Source organism: Microcebus murinus, chromosome 1 (assembly GCF_040939455.1).
Source record: "Microcebus murinus isolate Inina chromosome 1, M.murinus_Inina_mat1.0, whole genome shotgun sequence".
Taxonomy (NCBI): Eukaryota; Metazoa; Chordata; class Mammalia; order Primates; family Cheirogaleidae; genus Microcebus; species Microcebus murinus.
The window spans coordinates 40,745,083-40,769,776 of NC_134104.1; positions in this window are offsets into that span (position 1 = coordinate 40,745,083).

The following is a 24,694-nucleotide window of genomic DNA, read 5'->3' on the forward strand; positions in this document are numbered from 1 at the left end:
TTTACATCCTCTGCTATTTCCTTCCTCAGTGTTTCATAGTTCTCCCTGTAGAGGTCTTTTACCTCTTTGGTTAAATATATTCCTAGGTACTTTAATTTCTTTGTTGCTATTGTGAAGGGAATTGAGTCTTTGATTTGGTTCTCAATTAGATTGTTGTTGGCGTATATGAATGCCTCTGATTTCTGTGTATTAATTTTGTATCCTGAGACTTTACTAAATTCATTGATCAGTTCCAGGAGTTTCTTGGTTGAATCCTTGGGGTTTTCTAGATACAATATCATATCATCAGCAAACAGTGAAAGTTTGATCTCTTCTGCCCCTATTTGGATACCTTTGATTCCATTTTCTTGTCTGATTGCTGTAGCCAAGACTTCCAGCACTATGTTGAACAGAAGTGGAGATAGTGGGCAGCCTTGTCTGGTTCCAGTTCTAAGTGGGAATGATTTCAATCTTTCCCCATTCAGTATGATGTTGGCTATGGGTCTGTCATATATGGCTTGTATCATTTTTAGGTATGTCCCTTCTATGCCTATTTTCTTAAGTGTTCGTATCATGAAAGGGTGTTGAATTTTGTCAAAAGCTTTTTCTGCATCTATTGAAAGGATCATGTGATCTTTGTTTTTGCTTCTGTTTATGTGGTGAATTGCATTTATAGATTTACGTATGTTGAACCATCCCTGCATCCCTGGGATGAAGCCCACTTGGTCGTGGTGGATTATTTTTTTGATAAGTGTCTGTATTCGGTTAGCTAAGATTTTGTTGAAAATTTTTGCATCTATATTCATTAGGGATATTGGTCTGTAGTTTTCTTTTTTTGTTGCATCCTTTCCTGGTTTTGGTATCAGGGTAATATTCGCTTCATAAAAGGTGTCGGGGAGGTTTCCGTTCTTCTCGATGTTGTGGAATAGTTTCTGCAAGATAGGTACTAGTTCTTCTTTGTAAGTATGGTAAAATTCAGGTGTGAAGCCATCTGGACCGGGACTTTTCTTTTTAGGGAGATTTTTAATTGCTGTTTCTATTTCAGCTGTTGAGATTGGTCTGTTCAGGGAATCTATTTCTTCCTGGTTGAGCCTAGGGAGGCTGTGTGTTTCTAGAAATTTGTCCATTTCCTCCACATTTTCCAGTTTGTGTGCATAAAGATTTTTGTAGTATTCATAAATTGTATCTTGTATCTCTTTGGGATCAGTTGTGATATCTCCTTTTTTATTCCTGATGGAGCTTATTAGAGATTTCTCTTTTCTGCTTTTCGTTAGCTTAGCCAACGGCGTGTCAATCTTGTTTATTTTTTCAAAGAACCAACTTTTTGTTTTATTAATCTCCTGAATAGCTTTCCTGTTTTCAATTTCGTTTAGTTCTGATTTGATCTTGTTGATTTCACTTCTTCTGCTGGGTTTGGGGTTGGTCTGTTCTTCTTTTTCCAGCTCTTTGAGTCGTTTCATTAGATTGTCTATTTGTGATCTTCTTGCCTTTTGGTTATAGGCATTTATGGAGATAAACTTTCCTCTCAGAACTGCTTTAGCTGTGTCCCAGAGGAGTTGATAACTTGTCTCTCCATTGTCGTTTTCTTCATAGAAGTTTTTTATTTCCGTCTTGATTTCTTCATTTACGAAGTAATCATTTAGTAGGAGGTTGTTTAATTTCCACGTTTTTGTGTAGAAATGTGCGTTTCTGTTAGGGTTGATTTCTAGTTTTATTCCACTGTGATCTGAGAAGGTACATGGTATGATTTCTATTTTTTTAAATTTCTTGAGATTTTCTTTGTGTCCTAGGATATGGTCAATCTTAGAGAATGTCCCGTGAGCTGATGAGAAGAACGTATATTCAGTGGATTTTGGGTAGAATGTTCTATAGATGTCTGTCAGACCCAATTGTTCTAGAGTTTTGTTTAAGTCCATTATTTCTTTATTAATTTTCTGTTTGGAGGATCTGTCTCGTGCCGTCAGTGGGGTGTTGAAATCCCCGGCGATTATGGAGTTGTTATTAATCCATTTGCTTAGCTCCAGTAAGGTTTGCTTTATGAATCTGGGTGCACCTAAGTTGGGTGCATATATATTTAAAATTGTTATCTCTTCTTGTTGGACTGTGCCCTTCACCATTATATAATGACCCTCTTTGTCTTTTACTACTTTTGTTGGTTTAAAAACTAAATCGTCTGAAATTAGAACTGCCACACCAGCCTTCTTTTGGCTTCTGTTTGCTTGGAATATTGATCTCCACCCTTTTATTTTTAGTCTATGTGCATCCTTGCAGGTTAAATGTGTTTCCTGAAGACAGCATATACTTGGCCTGTATTTTCTTATCCATTCAGCCAGCCTATGTCTCTTGAGTGGAGAGTTTAAGCCATTCACATTTATTGAGAGAACTGATAGGTAAGGTAGATTACTGATCATTCTGTTGGGTTGGATGTTGTTGCTATGATTTGTGTCTTGAGCCATTGTAATATCTGGCCTTTAATATCTTTGGGTTTTGGTTGTTTTTATATCCGTGGATTATTATTATGATGTTCCGTGCATAACGCTGTTTTAAGTACTTCTTGTAGGGCTGGTCTTGTCTTGGTGAATTCTCTGAGCCTTTGCTTGTCTGCGAATGTTTTTATTTCTCCTTCATATATGAAGCTTAGTTTTGCAGGGAATAATATTCTAGGCTGGGCATTGTTTTGTTTCAAAAGAGTGAGAATGGGGCCCCAGTCTCTCCTTGCTTGTAAAGTCTCATTAGAGAAGTCTGATGTTATTCGAATTGGCTTTCCCTTGTATGTCACTTGCTTCTTTTGTCTTACAGCTCTTAGAAGGGCCTCTTTAGTTGATACTTTGGTCAGTCTGATGACTGCATGACGTGACGTCTTCCTGTTTGCATTGAATCTCCCAGGGGTCCTCTGGGCTTCTTGAACTTGTATATCGAGATTTTGAGCAAGACCTGGGAAATTTTCCTCTATTATATCTTCAAAAAGCTTGTCCAGCCCTTGAGTGCTGTCTTCCTCCCCTTCGGCTAAACCTATGACCCTCACGTTAGGTTTTTTCACATAATCCCACAGCTCTTGTAGACTTTGATCTTTTCTCTTGTTTCTCTGCTGTATTTCTGTGACTGATTTATTTAATTGGAAGGTGTTATCTTCAAGCTCTGAGATTCTTTCTTCTGCTTGATCCACCCTGTTCTTGAGACTTTCCACAGTATTTTGTAGTTCTCTGATTTGATTCTTCATCTCCAGGACTTCGGTTAAAGTTTTCTTAACTGTGTCAATCTCTTTGTTGAACCTTTGTTCCATTTCTTGGAGGTTTTTTGTGTTTTCTTGGTGTTGGTTATTGAGTTGTTGTTGCAGCTGGGTGAGTGTTCTTATGATCCACATACGAAATTCCTTTTCTGTCATATTGGTTGCCTGATTTTGGTCGGTGTCCGTTTCTAGAGGGCTGGTGCTCCTCCTTGGGGGTGTGTTTTCCGTTTGGTTCTTCATATTTCCTGAGTTCTTTCGCTGATTTCTTCCCATGTCGATCAGTTGTTGTTTCTTTCCTTAGGTTATTGTTTGGGTATTCACACACCTTGTTTAGTTTCTGAGGCGTTAGGTGGTGCCTGTGGGTGAAATTGGACCACTCCCTGTATATTGAGTCAGTGGGTGCCGTGGAAAGGCTGTGCAAGATGCTGTCCCTGTCAGTAGGTGGCGTTTGCTTGGAGGAATAGGCTATGGTGTTGATTTTGAGTCCTGTTATCAGCTCTCGTTCTGGGCGGAGCTGGGTTGGGTAAGCCTGCCCTCAGGCCGTTAGCAGGGGTCAAAGTTCTGTTCTCTGCTGTCAGGGCGGGGCTGGGATGGTCCCGCTCAGCCAGAAAGTCTGGGTGTGGGGGTGGGGCTTTCTGAGACCCACAGTCTGCAGCAGGCCTCGCTTCTTTCCACCCTCCCCAACTCCGCAGCTACTCCTGAGCCTCTGCCAGCAGGCCAGACCACAAGCCACCAGGCCTCCCCGGACTGTGATGCCGGCGGGGAGGTTCCCTGCACAGGAACGCCACCTGGGTTGGGCGCAGGGCCTCCTCCTGGGACGCCGTTCCGCCCGATCCGCCCCTGGAGGCACACAGACCTCAGTAGGCTGTTCACGTATAATCCTTCTGTGCCCCGGGCAATGCTAGCCCTCGGTGCAGGGGATCTGGTCTGCAGGTCCGACCTCTGGGTCCCAGAGTTCAAACTGTATTCCCACCAGGGAGAGGGTTTCCGGTCCTAATTCACCCACAGGGAGCCCAAGCTGGGTCTATGTCTCTCAGCCTCTGAGTCGGCACCGTTTTCCTGGGAACAAGGTGCCAGCAGCACCTGGGAGGGCGGGCGGGGTCCCAAACGGGAATGTCCCGTTCCCTGGAGGTGCCTCCGGCTGGTGGCTGTATTGTCTCTCTGGGCAGCCGCGGGTAGGGTTGGCGGAGGGGGGGAGGAGGCAATATGGCGCCTGCCGCGCGGCTCTCCGTGCACACGGAGGTGCCCGGAGGAAGTTGGGAACCTGGTGCCACGTCTGTTACAGGCTCACCGTTGGCAGGCGGCGGCAGTCTCTGGGCTGATGTCCGCAGGTCTCTCCACCCGCTGGGGAGCCCACCAGCAGTCCCGAATGCAGGGGAGGGGAAATAGCAAATCCACCTACCCTTGCCGCTGGTCTCCGGGCTGCTCCGATGGTCTCAGCCTCCAGTTCTCCTCCGCAGCCTCCTCCCGTGGAGTCTCCCGGGGTCTCAGGTACCCCTCCTTCCGGCCCTTGTCCGCTGTATGCTCGTCTTCTTGCTTCTTTTCTCTAGTTTCTGCTAGAATCGGTCTTTTCTGCAGAGACCCTCTGTCTGGCGGTGTTATTCGTCCGCCATCTTGCTCCGCCCCCCAAGTTTACTATTTTAAACAAGGTGAGAAATAGAACTCAGAATATACAATGTTTTAGGATTGAGGGAGCAGGTTGGAAGGTTGTTTTGAAGCATATAGTTTTTGTTTACTAATTTGTTTTTAATGCTCCCTCTTGGACAGAGCAAAAAATGGCCTCTGAAACAATCTTCTCATTGGACAGGAAACTCTTCTTAGGAATCTCTTATTTCTTGACAGAGTTTAAGTTTAGCCACAATATTTTCTTTTACTTCTCTTTGGGAAGATAATGCACATGTCTTTTGGAGATAAAAGTTATCATGAGCCTCTAAATACCATAATTCATAAAGTCCAAAATTCTCTCTAGGAATGATCCAAGTTCACAGGGGACTTATGTATTCACAACTTTCTGTGCCTCTTGGGTTTCTGAGTCCATATGCTGTACTACTACTACTATTAACCTCATAAGATTCTATAAAATAAACGTAGTATATTTTTCTGAAGACTTCAGTGATAGGAAACAAGTATTGAATCACAAACAGTTTCAAATGGAACTATAGATACTATTATTCTTAAAAAACTCTTTCACATCCTCACAATTGTTAATTTAAAAAAAATTATTGTGATAAAATATGCATTAAATTAAATTTACCATTTTAACCATCTTTAAGTGCACAGTTTAGTGATACTAAGTATGTTCACAATGCTGTGTAGCCATCACCACTATCCATCTTCAGAACTTTTTTATTTTCTCAAACAGAAACTCTGTACACAAAAAATAACTCCCATTCATTCCTACCCCTATCCCCTGGCAACCACCATTCCAGTTTCCCTTTCTATGTGTTTGACTATTCTAGGTACTTCATATATGTGGAATCACACAGTATTTGTCCTCTTGCGTCTGCCTTATTTTATTTAATTTAATATATTCAAGGTTCATCCATGTTTTAGCATGTATCAGAATGTCATTCCTTTTTAAGGCTAAATGATAGTGCATTGTATTTATATACCACAATTTGTTTATCTATTCACCCATCAAGGGACAATAAGGTTGCTCTCACTTTTTGGGTATTGTGAACAATGTTGCTTTGAACACTGGTGTAGCTTGCCCACTGTGATGGTGTAGATGAAAAATGGGAATGCCAACTTGGCACATTTTTTTCTTTTACTTCGTGTGAATTTAATAGAATAAAAAGACATTTCCTAATAAGTCTAATTGGTCGTTTAAATATAAGAAATTATATTTTTAATAATATGAACCATTGTATAATCCTTATTTATTCTGAAATAATAAGTAATATTCAGAAATAATAAACTTCAACCTCCAGAATACGTGAAAACCTTGTCTATTTTAGCTCAAGCCACAGTATGCATAATATTTCACAAGATATACAAAGTATGACAAAAGAGGGTGTCTTTTCTTGTCTTTGGGGGATATGAAAAATAAATCTGGCAAAGGCCAACCTAGAGAGAACCGCTTCTCTGGGTAATAAAGAGCTACACACACAAAAAAAACATGGTTTTTCATATTTGAACTCTTAAAAATTTATTTTTCCTGAGGAATATAATGTTTTTCACAAGCTTCAATGTTAAAAAAAATGAGTGCTATATCATTAAACTCAAGTATCTAGTCTGTTACATAATATTTTTATTGTGAGCCACAGAAAATATGTTTAGCTTCTATTAGCATTTATTATCAGAAAGAACTGTAAACCCACCTAATCAAAGAATCTGGGAGTAGATCTTACTTTGCGCATTAAGACCTTTAAATTCAAAGCAGGAAACAATTAAATTCATCTTGTAAGTATATATATATATAGAGAGAGAGAGAAAATAGATATAACTACAAAACTCATCTATGTATAGTTTTAAAATAATTCACAGTAGAGTATTATGATCAAAACATTGGATTGTAGGAGACAGAGAGATTTGATTGAAAATTTCTGCAGTTTTTCTAAACTTGAAATTTTATGTTCCCGTGGTGACACTATATATGTAACTCCTTACAGCTTCCAAATGGTTTCTTATAGAAGGGACTATTATACATGCTTATGTATTCAAAGATGGATGTAATAAACAGAAATTCCTTATAATATTAAAATAATATAGAGTCTGAAAAAGTTTCATTATGTATTTTAGAAAAAACCTACAATTATAGGGAACCCCATCTGGGTGCTGACCATCTGATTATTTGGAGGCTACAAAATATAATGGTTCCTTTCTGATATAGTGATAAACCCTAAGTTTATTAATCAATTGAAATTTATTTTTCACAATTATTTAAATCATTTAGATCTCATAATTTAAAAAATGGTTTAACATTCTCTAAATATAGAACATTAGTTACTTCTTAGATAAATTTCATTTTCTTATAATTACACTGGTAGGGAAAAATATTTACTTTTCACACAAACTAAATGTGACACCTAATCATTCAGGCTATTTGCCACCTGGTGCAAATATTGAACAATAGCTCCTACTTCCCTCTAGTGTGATTCAGCAATAAAAAAGCATCATCTACTTTCTAAAAGGTCAAGTGGAATATTAATTAAAAACTAATTACAGCAATTAAGAATTGTGGGTAGTTAATTTGTACTCAGTAACTCTTGATTTACAAATTTTACTAGGCATTACTTTTCCTGGCTATTACTAATATTATAGGTATGTTCATCATAGTGTCTATAGAGAATAAAATGTATACTGAAATTAAAAACCCATAAGTCTTTCCAAGCTTGTGTTATAAGCCAGCTAAAATGATTTCCATTTAACTTTTTAATGAATTAGGCACATTCACAGCTAGTTGAGTTTCAATTTATAGAGGAATATATCTTTTACATGACATGCTCCTTTTGTATTACTCCAGATTTTGGTGTCAAATTTCCCAACGGTACCATTGTTGTTGATTTTGTTTTTCAGATACTTTTTACATCTTGGCATTAATCTGTTTTAGCTTCTCTTTTTCACACACATTAATACATTGTAATTTACTTAAAGGAATAAGACTATTTTATTTTGGGGGAGAAAAAAATACTCATCTACCTTCTTCACATAGAAGCCATAATATTCATGTGTTATATCAATTCTGGTGCCTATGAGGCTGTCCATGAAGTAGATCCAGGTGAGCCACCTAATTCTGCTGCTCCTCTGAATTCTTTGCCAAATTAAGAGACACCTTGTGACATTCCAAGTTGTGATAGAATAAATTGTGGTGAACACCGTGACTATGTAGAGACCCATTTAAAACCCAGAGTTGATACAAAGATTATTTTAAGCTGAAGACATTTGGGATTCAACAGATGCTGAAAGAAGCCTTCTCTGAGCTTCCCTTATCTGACTAAAAGAAGAAACTTCTGGAAAATGAGGCTGCGTAAATATCCTTTTCAGGACAGTTTTACCACCAGAAAGGAAACCAACAGTAAGCCTACCATAAATCCCTTCTCTCAGGAAGTTTTATAGCCATGAAGAAGACAGAAAAACTACTTGTACCTGAATGAACAAGCATTATACCAAATTTTATCTCTTATTTGTTCTTCTAGCCATTCCTTTGTTCTTTCCATGGAGACCTTTTCTTCCCCACCCCTTTCCCTACTAAGTTAGTATAATATATAAGCCTCTAACTTTAACTATTTATTAAGCTACTTCTTTTGTAAATTCCTATATGCATATGAATATTTTTTTCTCCTATTAATCAATCATTTTGCAGGCCTCCAGAATTTAACCTCAGAAAGTAAAGGAAAGTTTTTCCATCCCTTAAACTACATATTTTCTTGGAATAAGAAGGTAGAAAGAATTTGAGAACATATAGCTGCCTCACAGAATGCAATAATACCTTAGATTAATTTGGCTGCTATAGTTCAAAAAGCATTTTATAAATATTAACTTATTTAATTCTTATAATAACACTATGAAATAGGCATTATTAAATTTTAATAATCATTATTTATAGACAATGAACTAATAGAAAAAATACAGCTTTTAAAAAAATAATTTGGAATAGAGCATGGATTTTGGATTTTACTTCTTAATCTTTCAAAGTTTCTTGGAATTTTCTTGCTTCAGTGTCTTAGTTTTAAAAAGGGTTGATATTTAAAAAGGGTTGATAAAAAGGTTGATATTTAATATCAACCAATGACAAGGCTGTCAACAAAATTTTATTGGGAACTATAATAATAGATGCCATTTATCATGAATTTATTAGATATCAGTCACTGTGCTAAGAGGTGGTTTATGTCTATCATTTCATTAGATTGCTGCAACCACCTCCCGAGATAATGATAGCTCATATTTGTGTTCTGCTTACCATGTTTTAAACACAATCCCAAGTGCTTCCATAGGTTCACTCATTTAATAATCACATAATATTATTATTACAAATGAATCATACGCCTTTGTTATTATTGACATTTATAGATGTGTCAATAGTGGCATGAAGATTTTAGGGAACTAACTCAAGGTCCTATGGCCATTCCCAGGCGAAGCCAAATTTCAAACTCAGGAAACCTGGCTTCACAATTGTGCTTACTGCTCTCTAGTAAAGAAACATCCCAGCAGAGCAGAGTAAACAAAGTTAGTGGTCAATAAAAGGTGCTCTTATCTTTTGTTTTCCTCCTCAGTGTATAAGTAAAGGAAGTAAAAGAAAAAAGTAAGCAATTTACCAGAGATCACACTATGAAAAAATGAAGCTGATCTCAAACCAGTCCTATATTCAAGTTTACTGCTGTGTTTTATTTATTTGTTTTTTTTTTTTTTTTTTTTTTTTTTTACTTCCCTACTTCACAGCTGTCTTATGCACATTCATGTATTCACGTGCTAGCTGAAATAAAACAGGCTTTGGCCAACAAATGTCTTGATTATATACATTGTAGTTTTTGTGAAGATTCTTTAAAATTAGACTATTTCCAAAACAAATTTCTTCTCGTATCTTATGAGCCCGGAGCAGAAATCTCACAAAAATATTAAAACCTCCAATCCCAGAAATTCTCAAGGCTAAATGAACACACACTTTAACAGGAATAGGCTATTTTTCAAGTACCCATGCAAAATATTAAGGACAAGATATTGAAGAAGACTTAAAAGACTGACATAAATTTATAAAACAGTGATTTGAGTGATAGTACTCTTCTTAAGTATTAAACTACCATCATATAAAGACAGCACCAAAACTTGTTCCACAGTTTTATTTATATTCCACAGAAAATAAATGTTCACTCTAAGATTAAAGAACTACCTCTTTACTGGGAACAGCTGGATTTTAAAATATTATTACACTGTAACTTGTATTATGGTTGTTTGATTAATTTTTGGTCTCCTTCGGCCTGCAGAAGGAACTCCTCTAAAGCAAGGATCATGTCTTACTTGGTTTTGCATTCCTAGTGCTTAGCTCATGTAAACCTTTCCTCACCTGCCTTGCTCTCATTTCAATCATAAATTGCCCTTCCCAGCTGTGTTCTGAGATTTATGCCCTCACACCACTTCAAGGATCACCCTCCATCAAGTATGCCCCCTCTCGTGCATCTCTCAGCTTGTTGTACCCTAAAGATTTAAACACGCTGTGCTCTGTTCATGTTAAAAAGCAACAACAACAACAGGCAAGCTACAGAACTCTCTCATCCCTAAGTTGTCATTAATAAGCAAAAGCAAGACTCTTATAAAAATAATCTGTCCTTCTGATCTCTACTTCTAACACATTTATTGTCTAACATTTATTTTCTGACATGTTACGGTCTGGCTTTATCCACAAGTCCAATATAACTACTCTAATTATAGTTACATGGTTATTTGTAACCATGTCTCCCTACACAAGATCAATGAATGCTATTCATTCCTTAGTATTGATGTTTAAACTAGTCAATACCTAACAACTTTTTCTTTAATGCCTGAGTTCTGAAACAGTTGAGAAATAGGGCATGGGTCAGTGAAAATGGAGATTAAAATATTAGAATATCACTAATAATACTTAAGTTGAAGGAGGTGGATTCTATGTGTGGCCACATAGGTTTTCTAACACTCCCATGAGTCAAATGTATTAGCTAAGCCTTAATCAAACCCTTTTGCCATAGCAGAGAATGTTTTAGGCTACCATTCTGTTTCGTCACTCTCTCTGGAGAAAGAGCAGCCGACAAAGTTACTTTAAGAGTTGTTTCTTTACATGGAATCATGAGGCCAGGGGTAAAGGAAGTCTTTTTGTTGCACTTTTCCTGCTTGATCTATGTGTGTATATGTGACATAATTATCGTATGCTTATCGTTGAACTTCTCCTCTCCCCCCACGTTGCTGATGGTCATTTTATTCTCATTTCTATTATAGCATACATCTTTTGTTGTTTCTTGTCAAACTCCTCCACAAGCTTTATATTTAACTTTTTTAATGAGTTGTACTTTAAATTTCCATTCTTCATTTTCTCTTATTTAGTGCTATAGTTTGGATGTTTGTCCCCCGAAACTTCATGTTGAAATCTAATTCCCGTGGTTGGAGGATGTGGGGCCTACTGGGAGATAGTTGAGTCATAGAGGCAGAAACCTCACAGGATGGCTTGGTTTCATCCTATTGGTAATAAGTGAATTCTCACCCTATTAGTTTCCAAAGAACCTGACACTTCTCCCCTCTCTCTCTTGGTTCCTCTCTCACCATGTGATATCTGCACTTGCCAGCTTGGCCCCTCTTGTCCTTCTGCCATGAATAGAAGCAGTTTGAGGCCCTCACCATAAGCAAATGGTGGCATCACGCTTCTTGTACAGCCTGCAGAATGGTGAGTCAAGTAAGCCAGTTTTCTTTGTAAATTACCCAGTCTCAGGTGTTCCTTTATAGCAATACAAATAAATAAATACATATAGTGTATGATGACCTTGGGTCATTTTATTCATATGTGTCAGTTTATTTTCCACTTTTGTGGCATTGAGTCTAGAAAATGTATCTCTACCTCACATCTCTTTTCGGGGTCCAAAACCTACAAACTAAACCATCTATTAGAGTGTTCTCAGGGAAGTCTGATAACCAATTCAAATTCCATGTCCATATTTGAACTCATAATCTTTCTCCTGAAATTACTTCCACAGTTAACAGCACTAAAATTCTCCTAATTACTCATTGTAGTTGCTTAAGCATTATCCTTTTCTACTTCCTATATCTTACCCTACTAATCTAACATTTTCAATGTGTTATGGATTTTTTACCTTTCTTTCATGACTCTTCTTAGAATTTTAACTCAGATCTTCATTTTTACTTTAATTAGTGCAACAACATCTGGATTTGTATTCCACATTCAGTTATTTCATTTCTCTCCAATCAATTTTTCAAATGATTGACAATAAATCTTTAAAAATGTGAATCTGCTTTTACTGTGTTTATGCTCAATGCATTAAGACTCAGTCGATTTGGCTCAAAAGATTTGGTCAATCAGCTAGTGAAAACAAGTTAATGATTGCATAATTTTATAGAAACTAAAGTTCAGTTAAAAATAAAGTTCTTTAGACTTTTCTATTTCTAATTGTTATAAGTATTATACATTGATATTATGGAGCTATTTTTAAGTATTTTATATGAATTGAGTGTTTTTGTCTTTCTGAAGTGGTTCTCCAAGTCAATTATTTTTTGTTCACCACTGTACAAAATTGAAAATTTGAAAACAATTTAAATATCACAAAATAGTACAAAATTGTAGAGAACTTAAGTGGTTAATAATAGGAGATTTATTGAATATAACTTTTGATTATAAAACAATATGCATGTTATCCTTTTGAAAAGGTATGTAAAAATATATATAGCAGATATGAAATAAAAGCAAAAAAGGATAATAAAAGAGAAAAAGAAAAATTTTCTTTGGGTCTATACCTGGCTTTTTGGTCTTTTTCCTAGCTTCTCTTATTTATTTTTATTTTCTATGATAAATTTAAATTATGTGTTTAATAAATAAAATTAATTAATAATAACTAAGAATAAAAGAAGGAATCTGAAATTTTGGGGTTATTTTAACCCTCTAAATCATTTTTCAGTACTATTCTTATCTGTATGGCAATGTTTTCATAATTTTAAAAGTATTCAAAATAGAAATTTATGATTTCTAGTTTATTTTTTAAAACTTTTTAAATATTGCAGTGACTATTGCATACCATGCCATAATTTATGGCCAATTTCTTACTGTCAAACAATTTTTCTCACACTTCTCTATTAAAAGAGTACAGAACAGGGATAATTGTTAGAGAATAAATTAAAAATATAAAAGAATTCCTATTAAGGTCAGGAATAAGGCAAAGATGTCCTCCTTCATAATTCCTTCTCAATATCATATTGGACATATCAGCTAGTTCATAAGACAAGAAAAGGAAGCAAAAACTAAACTATACAGATTGAAAAGGAAAAAATAAAACTGCCATTGTTTTCAGATGACATGATTATCCATGTGGAAAATATGTACAAGACAAAAACTGGATTTGAATCAATTATAAAAGAAATGAACAAATGAATAAATAAAAGTTTGTTGAACCATTGAGTGACCAAGATTAGGTTTGGGCACATGTAAAAACATAGCTGTAGAGATTAAGCCTGGGTTCAAAAGACTCTTTCAGATACCATTGTTTTCAATTATGTATTTTTCCCTATGGAAGTAAATTCTCCTATGTATCCTTTGTTCAGAGAAAGAATGCTCTTTGTTGGTCAAGTCCCATTTATCTACTTATGTTGTTGCTCTAATTGCCATTGGGGTCTTAGTCATAAATTTTTTGCCTAGGCATATATATAGAAGAGTTGTTTTGTTTTGTTTTGTTTTGTTTTAGGTTGGCCAAGTGAAGAAGTGGGAGTGGAGAAGGAACAAAGAATCTGTAATTGGTTTTATCAATTAGTTGTAAACACCACTGCATTTGGACCAAACCATATAAAAGTGTTTTTTCTACATTTTCTTCTAGAATTCTTATGGTTTCATGCCTTAAATTTAAGTCTTGATTAAATTAAAAAGCATCTGCACAGCTGAGGGAATGAACAACATAACAAATAGACAACCTATAGAAGAGGAGAAAATATTTGTAAGCTATATATCTGATGAAGGGCTAATAACTGAAATATACAAAGAGCTCAGGCAAATCGGCAAGGAAAAACAAACCCATTAAAAAGTGAGCAAAACACATGAACAGAAGATTTTCAGAAGAAGATAGATGGCCAATAAAAATATGAAAAAATGATCAGTGTCATTAATGATCAGGGAAATATGAATTAAAACCACAATGAGATAGCACCTTACCCCAGTTACAATGGCTTTTATTAAAAAGTCCAAAAATGATGGATGCTTTCATGGATGCAGAGAGAAAGGAACACATACACAGTTGGCAAGACTGCAAATTAACCTTTATGGAAAACAGTTTTGCAGATTCTTCAAACAATTAAAATATACCTACCATTTGATCCAGCAATCCCACTACTGAGTATTTCCCCAATGGAAAAGAAGTCATTTTATCAAAAAGACACCTGCAGTTCAATGTTTATGGCAGCACAATTCACAATTGCAAAGATGTGGAATCAACACAAGAACCCATCGATTCATGAGTAGATTAACAAATGCGGTATATGTATACCATGAAATACTACTGAGCCATACAAAGGATGAGTTAAGAGTTTTTGCAACAATCCGGGTGGAACTAGAGACCATTATCCTGTGAAGTATCTAAAGAATGGAAAAGAACACCACATGTACTCCCTATTAAATTGGAACTAGCTGATAAGCACACATGTGCACAGAGAGAATTAAAACTCAGTGGATATCAAGCAGGGGAGAGGGGACGGGCAAAACCCTATCTAAGGGGTACAATGAACACTATCTGCATGGTGGGCACACTTATAGCCCTGACTCAAGCATTATAAAAAGCAATTCATGAAACAAAAAATATTTGTACCCCCGTAATATTTTGAAATTTTTTTTTGTTTGTTTTTTACATTTATTTCCTTTTTTTAAATTTTTTTTATTTCAGCATATTATGGGGGTACAGATTTTAAGGTTTCAATAAATGCCCATTACCCCCCCTCCCCCCAAAAGTCTGAGTCTCCATCATGACCATCCCCCAGATGGTGCACATCTCACTCATTATGTATGTATATACCCGCCCCCTTCTCCCCTCCCACCTGCCCAATACCCTATTACTGTAGTACCTATGTGTCCACTTAGGTGCTACTCAGTTAATACCAGTTTGCTGGAGAATATATCTGGTGCATGTTTCTCCATTCTTGGGATACTTCACTTAGTAGTATGGGTTCCAGCTCTAACCAGGAAAATATAAGATGTGCTATATCACCATTGTTTCTTAGAGCTGAATAGTACTCCATGGTATACATATACCACATTTTATTAATCCATTCTTGGATTGATGGGCACTTGGGCTGTTTCCACAGCCTTGCAATTATGAATTGTGCTGCTATAAACATTCGAGTGCAGGTGTCTTTTTTGTAGATTGTCATTGGATCATTTGGGTAGATGCCCAGCAATGGGATTGCTGGATGAGATGGTAGATTCACTTGTATCGCTTTAAGGTATCTCCATATTGCTTTCCACAGAGGTTGAACTAGTTTGCAGTCCCACCAGCAGTGTAGGAGTGTTCCTCTCTCTCCGCAACCACGCCAGCATTTATTGTTTGGAGATTTTTTGATAAAGGCCATTCTCACTGGAGTTAAGTGATATCTCATTGTGGTTTTGATTTGCATTTCCCTGATGATTAGAGATGTTGAGCATTTCTTCATATGTTTGTTGGCCATTCTTCTGTCTTCTTTAGAAAAATTTCTGTTCAAGTCTTTTGCCCACTTTTTAATGGGGTTATTTGATTTTTTCTTCCTAATTTTCGTGAGTTCTAAGTATATTCTAGTTATCAGTCCCTTATCGGATGCATGGGATGCAAAAATTTTCTCCCATTCTGTAGGTTGTCTGTTTACTTTCATGACTATTTCTTTGGCTGTGCAGAAGCTTTGTAGTTTGATCATGTCCCATTTATTTATTTTTGTTGCTGCTGTGATTGCCTTTGGGGACTTCTTCATAAACTCTTTGCCCAGGCCAATGTCTAGGAGAGTGTTTCCAACTTTTTCCTCTAGAGTTCTAATAGTTTCATACCTTAGGTTTAAGTCTGTTATCCAGCGTGAGTTGGTTTTTGTGAGAGGTGAAAGGTGTGGGTCCTGTTTTAGCCTTCTACAGGTGGCTATCCAGTTTTCCCAGCACTATTTATTGAAGAGGGATTCTTTTCCCCAGCGTATGTTTTTTGTCTGCTTTGTCAAAGATTAGATGGCTATATGAGGATGGTTTTATATCAGGATTCTCACATCTGTTCCACTGGTCAATATTCCTATTTTTGTGCCAATACCATATTGTTTTAATTACTACAGCTTTGTAGTATAGTTTGATATCTGGCATATTAATGCCTCCCATTTTGTTTTTGTTGCCTAGAATTGCTCTTGATATTCGGGGTCTTCTTTGGTTCCATACGAAGCGTAAAATTATTTTTTCTATATCTGTGAAGTATGCTGATGGGATTTTAATAGGTATTGCATTGAATCTGTAGATCAGTTTGGGTGGTATAGACATTTTGATGATATTGAGTCTGCCGATCCATGAGCATGGTATGGATTTCCATCTGTTTACATCCTCTGCTATTTCCTTCCTCAGTGTTTCATAGTTCTCCCTGTAGAGGTCTCTTATGTCCTTGGTTAAGTATATTCCTAGGTACTTTAATTTCTTTGTTGCTATTGTCAAGGGAATTGAGTCTTTGATTTGGTTCTCAATTAGATTGTTGTTGGCGTATATGAATGCCTCTGATTTCTGTGTATTGATTTTGTATCCTGAGACTTTACTAAATTCATTGATCAGTTCCAGGAGTTTCTTGGTTGAATCCTTGGGGTTTTCTAGATACAATATCATATCATCAGCAAACAGTGAAAGTTTTATCTCTTCTGCCCCTATTTGGATATCTTTGATTCCATTTTCCTGTCTGATTGCTGTAGCCAAGACTTCCAGCACTATGTTGAATAGAAGTGGAGATAGTGGGCAGCCTTGTCTGGTTCCAGTTCTAAGTGGGAATGATTTCAATTTTTCCCCATTCAGTATGATGTTGGCTATGGGTCTGTCATATATGGCTTGTATCATTTTTAGGTATGTCCCTTCTATGCCTATTTTCTTAACTGTTCGTATCATGAAAGGGTGTTGAATTTTGTCAAAAGCTTTTTCTGCATCTATTGAAAGAATCATGTGGTCTTTGTTTTTGCTTCTGTTTATGTAGTGAATTGCATTTATATATTTACGTATGTTGAACCATCCCTGCATCCCTGGGATGAAGCCCACTTGGTCGTGGTGGATTATTTTTTTGATAGGTGTCTGGATTCGGTTAGCTAAGATTTTGTTGAAAATTTTTGCATCTATAACAAAAGAAATTAGATTAAAAGAAAAACACATAATGTTGTAACTATCATTCAAAATTCTCTTGACAAAAATGAAGTGTGAATATCTGATCAAAAACAATTTCTCTTTTGCAATAATGGCACAGGCCAATTTACCTTTGTAGCCTAATGGTTAAAGTTCTGTGTTTTCACTTCAGCAACTTAGTTTTGATTCCTGGGCAGGGAATGAGCCTGTTCTGGTTGGATATTTGTATAACTTTCACTGTTCATTGATTCTCTCCCCTTCTGTGCATAGCTATTGCTTTCCTGTATTCTGTGGAGGCATATGGGGCTTTTAGATATTTATGCATAGATGTTCAGCTGAAGAACTGAGACCCTAGTAAATACGACTGGACCAGAAAAAAAAAAAAAAAAGAAAGAAAAGAAAATATGCTCTCTGTAGAAAAACTGTTTATTCTTCACTTCTCAAAAGACATTCCAAAAGCAGTTGCTGGCATTGGAGCTTTATTGATATAAGTAGGTGAAATGAGAGTTTAAACTTCCCAATAATTTACAATACAAATGTTCCTATTTACAATTGAAATACCTCCCTATGCTGCTATTATTATTTCCTAGCAAGCATTTGAATGCTCACAGTGATCCTTCAATAAGCAGCAAATCAAAATGAAACAAAACATATAAAGTATTTAATCCTCTGAAATTACACAGAAACACAATATTAACACATATATCTAATAACTGAAAAGTTGACTCTTCAAGATCTTATCTGTGGTAGAGTTCAACCTTTAACTATTTATTGAATTTCACTCCCTTTCTTGCTTTACAAAAATATTGACTTCCCTGAGTTTTTGTTCTCTCCTTATCATGCATATCAAAGGCAGAAAAAATACTAGCAGCTTGCAATCTCTCTTCCAAAATAAAGCTATAATTGCCAAAAACCATGTGCAATGTCATAGAGAGACCTTGGAACACTAAAACTGCCCATCTTGAAATAGATGTGATTCATTAGGGAAAAGAACTTTTGCCCATCGTTATTTTTTTCAGTGCTGTTCTGAAATGTTGCCAAAATTTTACCTTCTTCCAACCAATCAGAACCAAAAAGGGTTTAAACTTTCATCTGGGAAACTAAATGGGTGCTCCAATGTTATTCTTGTAATGGCTGATAGATTAGGTGGCAGCTGTCACCAACAAAACTTCCTAATGCTTCAGTGTAATGTCTACTCAGCAGCTGAGTACTAGACACTGCTTGAAGCTCATAATGGCTGCTACAAGTTTCGTCGACTTGATATTGCCTTTGTCTTTGAAAGAGAATTTCCCCCCGCCCCCATGCTCTGACTTGATCAGTGACAGAAACACAGTTTTGTCTTCATATTAGACAGAATCAGAGCTGTTCCCTGTGAAGCAGACATATTACCCTACTCAGACAGGGATGCATCTTAGAAAGACATCCTCATCAAAAAGGAATTAGAGTTTTAATCAACTACATCTTGAAGGTCAAACGTTATAGTTGTAAGCAATAGAGAAAAAGAGGACAGCACATACATTAGATGCCAAAATTCCCTTGGTAAAATTTCTCAGTTTTTGAGTACTTGAGAATTTTGGGTTTGTTGTTCTTAAATCAAACTGAGCCTTTTTATGTGTGACAGCTCAGTGTCTCTATTTTCCTTTCCTTTTAACACAAGATTGCACAGTTTTCTTTCACGGAGGAACATTATGTTGCCCATGCATACTTAGTCTGAGCCAACTTTCCACCTTCTAAAATATAATTATGACAGCATTTTAACCTTTCTTCTTGAGAATTTTTGGCTCCTATATGAGAGAAACTGAAGTATGTCCAAGCCTTTCATCCTACAGTTTATGGAGGAAGCTCTTCAGTGTGTATTACAAGGCTCTCACCTTTTGGATTAAAAACTCTGAAGCTTTCTTTTTTGAAAATAGATTTTTATTTTCTTACAGCCTTACTCTTCATTAGAGGAGACTAAAGCCATGAAAAGGAAACGTTGAGAGAATAAGATACTAAGGGGTTGGAGTAATGTGTACAGCCTCATCCTTGAAAGTAATAGTGAGAATATAGCTAAGAGAGGACAAGATTGGATGAGGTTTTAGTGTCTACTTTAAAATGAAAACCCTTGTGCTTGTGTTGAATTATTTGGTGACGTTTTCCCTATTAGTAAATATATTCTCTATTTACTAATGAAAATCACTGAATAAACTTTAATAGCCCACAGATCTACTCTTCTTAAAAGAACATTCAAAGTTTTACATCTAAAATTCTTGCATCTCCGCAAGGAATGATAATTTATCCAGAAGCCTTGTGCTCCTGGCTCTACTTTAATATTCTCACCTGCCAAATGGGATTTGGAAATTTTGCCATGACCCAAAATGCATGTGAAAATGCACTGATTGTCTCTCCTGCCCTCCAAATGAGCCCAATTCATTTAAAAAAAAAATGCTGTCATTTTCATGGACATTTGACTCCAATGTAATTTTTAGCTCATTCTTCCTTGGCACTTATTTCCAAGTTCCATCAAATCATTGTGATTTCTGACATTCAGCTGTCACTTATCCTTTTCCACTGCAGCTATCATTCCTCAAGTCTCACATACTTGTTTTGTTCAGTAGTGTTTAATCTATCTCGGTTCTCCTACTCTAAACATTATGCATATGCTTGCTGGATAAAACTTTTAAATATTGTGTTCACTAAGACACAGTTTGCCAGTTAAAAATCTTTAATAACTTTCATTTGCATATACCTCAAACTCTATAAAACTCACTGAGAAATATCACACTAGACTGTGTAAGACCCTGGAGAGATTACTAGAGAATTGGTAGAAAACAAATTTTTGAAAAACCGCAAAGTTGTTATAAATTGGTAACAAGAGAACATTTTAGACATTTTACATATTTTAACATTTTGAGTATAAAATATGTGACATTATAAATTTGTGTCCATCTTAAATTTTTTTATACATTTAGTAGACAGTAGATGGCTACACTCAAGATTAGTTGTGTTTATCATGATTTAAGGTGTATGTTCAAATTTTAAGAAATATAAAAACCAGTTTTCGTTTCTTTGGCATTTCTTTTTTAAAAATTTGCGATTGTGCTATAGCTATTTCGCTGTATTTTCAATTATTTAATTATTTTCCATACCTCAAGAAAATTTACCTGAAGCAAATTGATTTGAGCTGACTTTCTAATATGCATACAAATGCCAGAGAAAGCATATATAATACTTCTTGGGATATTATCCACTCAGGATAACTCAGAAAGTTAGATCTAGTAGCAGACTTGAAGGTTAGATCTAGTAGCAGACTTGAAAGTTAGATCTAGTAGCAGACTTGAAGGTTAGATCTAGTAGCAGACTTGAAAGTTAGATCTAGTAGCAGACTTGAAGGTCTCTTATTTTCCAGGGGTCTGCAGAACTTTTAAACTGCATGAATAGGAAAGTAATAGCCTCTTTCTTAGCATGATCAGGGTCTGGGGCCAACTTTTGTTCTTATAACTGTATGACATGACAATTTCATGGCATATTTCACAAACTGAATACTTATAGTTGGAGATATATCAATCTATTTTGTTGAAGATTTTTACATCTTTGTTCCTCAGGATATTGGTTTATAGTTGCCTTTTTTTGTTGTGTCCTTGTCAGGGTAATGCTGGCCTTATATAATGAGTTAGGGAGAATTCTCACCTCTTCAGTTTCTTGGAACAGGGTAATGCTGGCCTTATATAATGGGTGGGAACTTGTATACAATGTTGGTAGGAATGTAAATTAGTACAGCCATTGTAGAAAGCAGTATAGAAATTTCTCGAAAAACTAAAAATAGAACTACCGTACAATCCAATAATCCCACTACTGGGTATTTATCCAAAGAAAAGGAAATCAGTATATCAAAGGCATACCTGTACTTCCATGTTTATTGCAGCAATATTAACAATAGCCAAGAGATGGAACCAACTTAAATGTCCATCAATTAATGGATAAAAATTGTGGTGCACACACACAATTAAATACTATTTAACCACAGAAAATGATAAAATCCTAGCAAACCAAATTAAACAGCACATCAAAAAAGATAATATATCATAAGCAAGTGGGATTTGTTCCGGGATGCAAGGATGGTTCAACATACACAAATAAATAAAAATGACACATCAAACCAACAGAATAAAGGAAAAAATATGATCATCTCAGTAGATACAGAAAAAGCATTTGATAAAATATCACATCCCTTCATGAGAAATTATCTCAATAAAACAGGCGTAGAAGGAATATATCTCAATATAATATAGGCCATATATGAAAAATTCACAGCTAACATTATACTTAATGGGGAAAAGCTAAAAGCCTTTCTTTTAAGAATTGGAACAAGAAAATGATGCCCACTTTCACCACTCTTATTCAACATAATACTGGAAGTCTTAGCCAGGAGAAAGGAGAAAGAAAGAAAATGAATTCAAATTGAAAAAGAAGAAGTCAAAATTGTCCTCTTTGCTGATGCCATGATCTTATATTTAGACAAAAAAACTCTAAAGACTGCTAAAAAATTCTTAGATCTACTAAACAAATCCAATAAAGTTGCAGGATACAAAATCAGTCTGTAAAAATCAGTAGCATTTTTATACAATATTGAACTAGTCAAAAAATAAATTAAGAAGACAATCCTATTTACAATAGCTACAAAAACATGCCCAGGAATAAATATAACAAAAAAGATGAAAGATTTCTACAAGGAAAACTACAAAACACTGATGAAAGAAATTGAAGAGGACACAAGAAATGTAAAGACATCCATGTTCATGGGTCAGAAGAGTTAATATTGTTAAAATGACCATACTACCTAAAGCAATATAAAGATTCAGTGCAATCCCTATCAAAATGCCAATGGTATTTTTCTCAGAAGTAGAGAAAATGATACTAAAATTCATGTGAAATCACAAAAAAGAACAATATCCAAAGCAATTCTGAGGAAAAAGAACAAAGCTGGAAGCATCACACTACTTGACTTCAAAATACATTATAAAGCTATAATAACCAAAACAGCATGGTATTTGTATAAAAATAGACACAGATCATGGGAACAGAATATAGAACCAGGAAATTTACAGCCAATGGATTTTTGACAAAGATAGCAAGAACATACATTGGACAAAGGACAGTCTCTTTAATAGATGGTGCTAAGAAAACTGGATTTCCATATGCAGAAGAATGAAACTAAACCCCTCTCTCTTACCATATACACAAATAAAAATGTATTAAAGACTTTAGTGTAAGACCTGAAACTATAAAACTATTAAAAGAAGACATAGTGGAAACACTCCAGGACATTGGTCAAAGCAAAGATTTTATGATTAAGACCTCAAAGACACAGGCAACCAAAGCAAAAATAGACAAACAGGGTTTCATCAAGCTTAAAACCTTTTGTACAGCAAAGAAAAAAATAAACAGAGTGAAGAGACAACCTGTTAAATGGGAGAAAATGTTTGCAAAGTATTCATCTGGCATGGGACTAATATCTAGAATATACAAGAGACTAAAGTAACTCAACAACATTAAAAAATAATAATAATTGCATTAGAAACTGGGCAAAGGACATGAACAGACATTTCTCAGAAGAAGACATGACAAATGACCAACAGATATATGAAGAAATTCTCAACATCACTAATCACCAGGGAAATGCAAACCAAAATCACAATGAGATACCAGTTACAATGGCTGTTATTAAAAAGACAAAAAATAACAGGTGTTAGTTAGGATACAGAGAAAAGGGAACTTTTATACAATGTTGGTAGGAATGTAAATTAGTACAGCCATTGTGGAAAGCAGTATAGAAATTTCTCGAAAAACTAAAAATAGAACTACCCTACAATCCAATAATCCCACTACTGGGTATTTATCCAAAGAAAAGGAAATCAGTATATCAAAGGCATACCTGCACTTCCATGTTTATTGCAGAAATATTAACAATAGCCAAGAGATGGAACCAACCTAAATGTCCATCAATTAATGGATAAAAATTGTGGTGCACATACACAATTAAATACTATTTAACCACAGAAAATGATAAAATCCTGTCATTTGTAGTAACATGGATAGAGCTGGAGGTCATTATGTTAAGTGAAAGAGGCCAGGTACAGAAAGACAAATATCACATGTTCTCATTCATATGCGGGAGCTAAAAAAATTGATCTCATGGAGGTAGAGAATATTAGTTACTAGAGGCTGGGAAAGGTATGTAGATGGTGGGGGAATGAAGAGAGGTTGGCTAATGGGTCTAAACATACAGTTTGAAGAATAAATTCTAGTGTTCAATGGCAAAGTGGAGTGATTAGAGTTAACAACAATTTCAAAATAGCTAGGAGAAAGGATTTAAAATGTTCCCAATACATAGAAATGATAAATACTCAAGGTGATGGATACTCTAAATACTCTGACTTAATCACTGCACATCCTATTCCTGTAACAAAATATCACATATGCCTCATAAGTATATACAAATATTATAAGTCAATAAAATTATTTTGAAAATTGATTTTCTTTTATTTTCTTGAAAATGTTGTATTCTTTCTCAGTTCAGAATCTTTGAAAATTATTATATCTCCCTAGATAAGTGTCTTCTCATGTTCCTCCCCTTTCAGTTGGGTGACTATTTTCTGAGCTCAGAGTAATGGGATTTCTTCAGAGAAGCATTCCTTGATCAAATTTTTAAATATATAAAATGTTACATGTCCTTAGCATGCTTCCCCCGTAAGAGTATCAATTCTCTTGTTATAGTGCTCAACACACTGTATTGCAAGCGCTTGCTTAGTTGCCCATGTTTCTCACTAGAGTGTAATCTCAGGGAGGATGGGAACAATGACAGTCTTGTTTATTTTTTATTATCATTGAGCACAATTTTCAGTAATATATAAGCTCTTAGAATACTGCTGAGTCAATAAATAAACTTTCTTAATGTTGGTTTCTTATTTTATAATAATAGTTTTAATGCCCCTATGGGCAGATAATTTGAAGCCAGCATGAGCAGCACATGTTCTCTCTATAATTGACCTTCCATGATCATTCATATCATGATCAGAATCTGGAGATTGTTCAGTCTCTTAGCTCATGTGGGCTGCTATAAAAAATACCATTAACTGGGTAGCTTATAAGCAACAGAAATTTATTTGTAGTAGAATTCCCAAAGCCGAGGGATTCCAAGATCAAGGCACAGGCAGATTTGGTTTCCGGTTAGGATTCACTCTCTGGGTCATAGATGGCACCTTTGCCTTTTAGCTCTGTACTCCTCTAGTGGAAGGGGCAAGGCAGCTCTTTGGGGCCTTTTTAGTAAAGATACTAATTCTATTATAAAGGATGCACTCTCATGATATAATCACCTTCTAAAGGCACCACCTCTTAACATCCTCACATTGGTGAATAGGTTTCAACATAGGACTTTTGAGAAGATACAAACACTGAGACCATAGAAGACAGTAAACAGATGAAGAAGATGAAAGCATCATTGAAGACATCCAATAAGA